The 6,613-nt window shown below is 44.8% G+C and overlaps 1 non-coding gene across 1 annotated transcript; it reads right to left on the minus strand.

The window, feature by feature from the left end:
* Positions 1–5,674: 5,674 nt before the first annotated feature.
* LOC112438369 (U6 spliceosomal RNA) lies at positions 5,675–5,779 on the minus strand. Its single transcript, XR_003026806.1, has one exon. It is a non-coding gene; the product is annotated as a U6 spliceosomal RNA (small nuclear RNA).
* Positions 5,780–6,613: the final 834 nt, after the last annotated feature.

Below are 6,613 nucleotides of genomic sequence, written 5' to 3' on the forward strand. Positions count from 1 at the left end.
AGAAGTAATAACACGACTAGGTCTGGACTGTGCCTATGAAGGTGGAAAGTCTGAAGACACACTTGCCTCTGGAGAGTATGTAGTCAGTACTCAGGCACCGGGTAGCTCCTCAGAAGGAAGGAGCAAGAGGCTCTTACTGGTTCAGAGGCAGCTTGTCTCGGGATCTCAGACGTGGAAGGCTGGTGTGGTTCTGATGCACGCACAGCCAGGATTGACTGGGTTTGCAGGTTTCCTTTCTCTTTTCTGTTCTAATTCTGGAGGTAGAACTTGATGCCTCCTTTGAGTCCTCTGCTCCTGTTTCCTCTGTTCCCATTTCCTGTTCCCGATGGATCCTGAGAAATATGTGAACACTTCAAATGATGTTTGACATTATTGAAAAGGGCCCTCTCTAGAGAATACCTTTTATTATGTGAAACATCTTATTTGTGATATGTACAGCACTTGTGTTTAAGCTGTTGCCAATTTATATTTGTGTATGCAGTATTAGTTTTCTTTGAGAGGCGGCCAGTTAGGACACTTATGTTGCTGAGTACCCATTACATTGTGAAAGATCCCCCAAGGCTAGCTGATTGTTCAGTTTTTCCAGATTTTCTGTCTTACTGCTAGTGCCAACTGTGCGTCTGGGCATAAACCAGACCCTGATTCACCAAAGGCTGGCCATTGTCTCTTCCTCTTACCCATCTATTCTAACACACCTTCAGTCACCCAGAGCCCATAGAGTGCCATCAACAATAGTACACCTTACACGAGAAGAAAGATGAGACTTTCTAGTTTACTAGAAAGAATGCAAGTGTGAACATTCTGCAGTGAGGAAAACAAAAACCAGAATAGAAAAACACCAAAAACTTGGAATATTCCTCTTGGTTTTCATTGAGTTGATAGAGTGGGCTCTTTAAGGATGGGACGCTTTACACAATACATCAGGTCATGAGTTCTCAGCAGGGGCCAAAAGGGACACATTGACAAAGGAAGACATCATTTTCATCCAGCAGATTCAGGGACGAAGGGATCTGTTTTATTGATGCAGTGCTGAGTCACTTAGCAGCTGACTCATTAGCAGCCATTTGCCGGCCCACAGTCAACAGAAAATGAGCACAATTGTGCAATCTTTACAGAAGAGAATTTACAAATTAGGGTTGGCAACCGAACTGACAGATCTGGGACTGTTATCAAACAGAGGAGACTTTCTGCCTGCTGACTATTTTGGAGACTTGAACCCAGCAACATGAACACCCAGGAAGCTGTTGCACACTACATACAGGTCAAACAAGACTCCTTTAAACTGATGTTTTTCTGTCTGTCTCTGTTTGCTCCTTGTATGAGATTATGCCATTACATTTATGCACTAAGCAGACAGATAATACTATTAGTTCTGATTTCACTTGGCTCCTTAAACACCATACAGGTTACTAACAGAGCTGTTTTAATACATATTGGCTCTTTGTGTCATGCCAAGACACAGGTGTCACTAGGGGACACAGGGCTGGAAACTTAGCCAAGCATGAATGGCCCAGAAGGATAAGACTGGGATGTCTTCTAAATAGGGAGAGGAAAATGACTACCATAAAGCCAGATAAGGAAACAGGAAGCGTTCGCCAGGCTTTCAGCAGTGGGAAGTGCTACCATGGAATCCTTCTCACTCTGGTGGCCAAATTTACTTGATTTCTACCTTTCATCCAACCTGGTGCCCCTATGGTGGGCTTCACTATGAATTATTCAGTGAGACCTCTGGCTAGTCCTGCCTTTACCTTGGTACCCCCACTCTCTCAAGGTCAGGTTTCCCTGACTGATCACTAGCTCTCTGAAGCTCCAGCCTGGTAGGTAATTGGGCACCTGTCTGAACCTCAGATCTATTTTTTTTTTTTTTTTTGCGCGACAGAGTTTTGCTCCTGTCGCCCAGGCTAGAGTGCAATGGTATGACCTCGGCTCACCACAACCTCTGCCTCCCAGGTTCAAGCGATTCTACTGCCTCAGCCTCCTGAGTAGCTGGGATTACAGCCATGTGTCACCATGACCAGCTAATTTTGTATTTTTAGTAGAGATGGAGTTTCTCCATGTTGGTCAGGCTGGTCTCAAACTCCTGACCTCAGGTGATTCGCCTGCCTTGGCCTCCCAAAGTGCTGAGATTACAGGCATGAGCCACCACGCCCGGCGAAAACCTCAGGTCTTTAAAGTCAGATGCTCCTGACAAGTTAGCCTTACCAAGAGAAGACGTTCTGCCAGGTAGCACTGGCTCCCAGCTATGAACCCTAGTTTCTTCTGCCATTTACTGGCTGCATACCTTTGGGCAAATGACTGAAATCCCTAAGTGTCTATTCCTCCATCAGTTACATGGGAATACCACTGCAGTTCCATTTAGCTCCACAAGACTCCATTTACGCAACAAATATTCATTGATCACCTCTGACAAGCCTGGCTCTGTGCTAGGCACTAGGGACACAGTGACAAACTGTAAACTACGCAGATAAGGTTCTTTCTCACATGGAAGGAAATTTACATGTTACCTAGGGTGGGAATGGGCAGGAGGAGACAAAATAACAAAGCAAACAAATTTACCTCGTAATTTTTGATAGTAACACATGCTAAAAAAACTAAGAAACAAAGATACAGAATACAATGATTTGATAAAGAGTGACCAGGGTGGAGGTGACAGGATTTAGCCAGGGAGGCCGCATTTGATATGAGGCAATGCGAAGGTGCATTGTGAAGATATGATGCGTGGATATGAAGACCACCTTGTGAAGATGTGGAAGCGCAGCAGTCCAGGTAGCGGAAAGAGCAGGAGCCAAGGTCCTTAAGCAGGAATGAGCTTGACTTGCTCTGAGGACACGTGGGGGAGTGTTGGACTCAGAAAGGTAGGTGATCCAGTGTGCGGTAGCAGATGAGCTTATCTGACAGGCAGAGCCCGTCATGTGGGACATTGAAACCACAAAAGGAGCCTAAATCTTAGTCTATATTCAGTGGTGACTCTGGGAGGAATTTTCCACAGGGAAGTGACATCGTCTGCGTTGCATTTTAAAAGACCATCCTGTCTGCTTTATAGGGTGGGGATTATAGGAAGAAGTGAGTGTAAAAAGAATAGTTAATAGAGTATGCATAACCCAGGTAGGAAATTCTGGTGGCTTGGCTTGGACTAGAATAGTTTCTGGAGATAAGGAGAAGTTGACACAGCAGGGATTCATCTTGGAGATAAAGCCAACAGGTTTGCTGATGGATTGGATGTGAGTGGATGGGAAGGAAAGAAATTAAGGATGATGCCTAGATTTTTGGCGAGGTGTCTGGATGGATGGTGGTAACTTTAAATAAGATGAGGAAGAACAAGTCAGGGCTATTAGGGGAGGAAGGTCAGTGGCAGTAAGAGTTTCCCTGGAGCCAGGTTAGTTTGTCATTCTTCTTAGCCAAGTGAGGTTGTCAGATTGGCAGTTGAATCTACTCTACGTTTGCAGCTCAGTGGAAAAATTAGGGATGGAAATTTTTTTTTTGTTTTGAGACAGCGTTTCACTCCTGTTGCCCAGGCTGGGTGCAATGGCATGATCTCAGCTCACTGCGACCTCCGCCTCCCGGGTTCAAGCGATTCTCTTGCCTCAGCCTCCAGAGTAGCTGGGATTACAGGTATGCACCACCAAGCCCGGATAATTTTGTATTTTTAGTAGAGACAGGGTTTCTCCATGTTGGTCAGGCTAGTCTCGAACTTCCTACGTCAGGCGATCCACCTGCCTTGGCCTCCCAAAGTGCTGGGATTACAGGTGTGAGCCATAGCGCCTGGCCGGATGGAAGTATTTAAGTACGTAGATTGTTTAAGGCTCAGCTCTGTGCTAGACAATGCATATCATCATTCATTCATTCAACAGGCCCTGTTCTAGGCACTGGGGTTACAGTAGTAAACATAACAGACAAAAAGCCCTGACCTCATGGAGCTGACATTCTAGCAGGAGGAGAGGGGCAACAAACAAATATGTGAATGAAATGTATGTTAGGGAAAAAAAGAGCAGGAATTATAGAAACAGGGATGCAGGTTGAAGATAGAGGATCAAATTTAAAATCAGTGGTTAGGGAAGGCATGTTTGAAAAGAAAAAGACCTGAGTGAGGTGAGGGAGTGAGTATGTGGTTACCTGGGGAACTACATTTCAGGAGGAACGCAGGCAGGTGTGGAGAGGGAGCAGGTGCGGGAGTGCAGGCAGGTGTCAGTTCTCTCAATCCCAGCCCTTCCCAGTCCTGTGCGGGTTGTCCATCAAAGCTATTATTGCTCTCACCACATCTATCAGCCAGTGGTTGAAGGGGTAGCCTGTGAGTGTCACCAAGTCCACTGGCTCCTCTGCATTGAATAGACTCACTTGTTGACTGATGGTGGGCTGCACCACCTGGGACACTTGCCCTCAGCAGGTGGCTTCTCCACCAAGCCTGCAGGCGTGAAGAGGAAATCCCACAGCCCAGGAATGAGCACCACCTGGAACTCACAGGAAAGGGCGCTGCTCTGTGCTCACTGATACTGCAGCCCCAGAGGGTAGGATTCCTCTAGAAAAACGTAAACAAACAAACAACATGTTCCCTAAATCTTTGACTTGGGCTTAAGCTTTTCCCTGCTCTTTGTATCTGTCCTCCATTCCTGACAATATAGCTGGGATGCCCGCCTTTGTAACAAAGCCTGGCTCAGGCAGATGCACATCTTCTGGGACTTCAGCTTTGTCACGGCCTGGCTGATCCAGCCACCATACTAGCCCCTGCCCAAGGCCCTGAGTTCATGGCTGCCATTTCCTCCTGTTTCTATGGGTAGCCTCGACTTACCCGGCAGGTTTTGGAGCCAACTGGCCTGAGTTTGTTTGCTGGCCTTTATCAGCCATGTGACCTTGAATCAGTCAATTTTTTTCCTTTTTTTTTTTTTTTTTTTGAGATGGAGTCTCACTCTGTCGCCCAGGCTGGAGTGCAGTGGTGTGATCTCTGTTCACGGCAACCTCCGCCTCCTGAGCTCAAGCAATTCTCTTGCCTCAGCCTCCCGAGTAGCTGGGATTACAGATGCTCACCATCACGCCCGGCTTATTTTTGTATTTTTACCAGAGACAGAGTTTCACCATGTTGGTCAGGCTGATTTCAAACTCCTGACCTCAAATGATCCACCCGCCTCGGCCTCCCAAAGTGCTGGGATTACAGGCGTGAGCCACCATGCCTGGCCAGTCAACTTCATAAGGACTGTGTTTCTTCATCTGTAAAATGGAGATAATAACCCTGTCGATGTTTTTGTAAGACATAAATGTGTTACTACATCTGCAATTATTAGTCCTGTGCTCACCATGCATTTGGTGTTCAAAATAAAATGTATTATTATTGGCTAGTTATCATCTGCCCTTTAAATAGATATAAATAAATATTGTAAAGTACTGCCTGTGACAGCAACAGTAGATGTCTGCCCCAGTTGTGTTTAGGCAACATGCTGGCTTTAAAAAATGCCAATAATATATTTTATTTAATGAACATATCCAAAATATTTTCAGTTCAATGTGAACAACATAAAAATGAATGAGATATTTTACATTTTTTTATTATGGTAAAATATATAAAACATAAAATTTACTATCTTAACCATTTTTATGTGTACTGTTAAGTGGGATTAAGTTGATTCTCATTGATGTGCAACCATCACCACCACCCATCCGCAGAACATTTTTTATCTTGCCCCAAAATATTACACGCTTTGCAAGTTTGTGTGTTATCCTTGCACAGGGCCCATGCTAATTTCCTCTGTGTCATTCCAATTTTCAGTATCACTTCCAATATTACTTGTTATCCACACAAACACCACACCTTGGCCTTTTAAAGGGGTTCGCCGATGGTCTGAAAGTGAGCAACAAGTATTAAAGTACTTGTCTTACAGAGTAAGTTAGCTTTAAACCTCATGCAATTTTGCATGCTAAACATGCCTCAGAAACTCCAACTGTGGGTTCTGTGGACACACATCTTACTGTGACAACTATAGCTTGAACATTTTCGTTTTTCATTCGACCACAACTAACTTAAGGTGTGTCGTCACCAGTGTGCTTTCTCATAGGGTCTATTCCTGACTAATTGGAGGCATTGTGTTAGTAAGTTCTTCTCAAACAAGTATATTCTTTCCACAGATCTCAGATCTGAGTCCTTTATGGAGGCAGTGTTAACTTTCTATTGTAAACATTTGTTATTCAACTCCAGATCAGAAACGAAACAGTTATTGAGATGAAGTGCAGAGATACTTTTTTTCTTTCTTTCTATTCCACATGACTTTTTAAAACTCGGTTCAGGATAGAAAAGGATGCCTGAGTTAGGATTCAGGGATTAACTACCACCCACAGGCTCACTTCTAGGTACATGGAGAAGTGCATATCCCCACGTCCCCTTGAGGCTAGGTGTGGCCATGTGGCTTGCTTGGCCAGTGGAATATGGGCAGCAGTTACCTTGCCCCAGTCAACTCTGAAACTGTGTGTGAAGCTAGTGGTGTCATAAAATGATGGATCCCCCCTCAGCCTGGGATCCTTAACAATTACAAAGACCAGAGGCCCCTTCTGCCCAATGGTAGGTGTGTAATACAACAGCACTAAGGTTTTGAGTATTTAAACCCCTGAGATTTGGGGATTATTCATT

The sequence above is a fragment of the Pan paniscus genome, chromosome 1 (genome assembly GCF_029289425.2).
Source record: "Pan paniscus chromosome 1, NHGRI_mPanPan1-v2.0_pri, whole genome shotgun sequence".
NCBI lineage: Eukaryota > Metazoa > Chordata > Mammalia > Primates > Hominidae > Pan > Pan paniscus.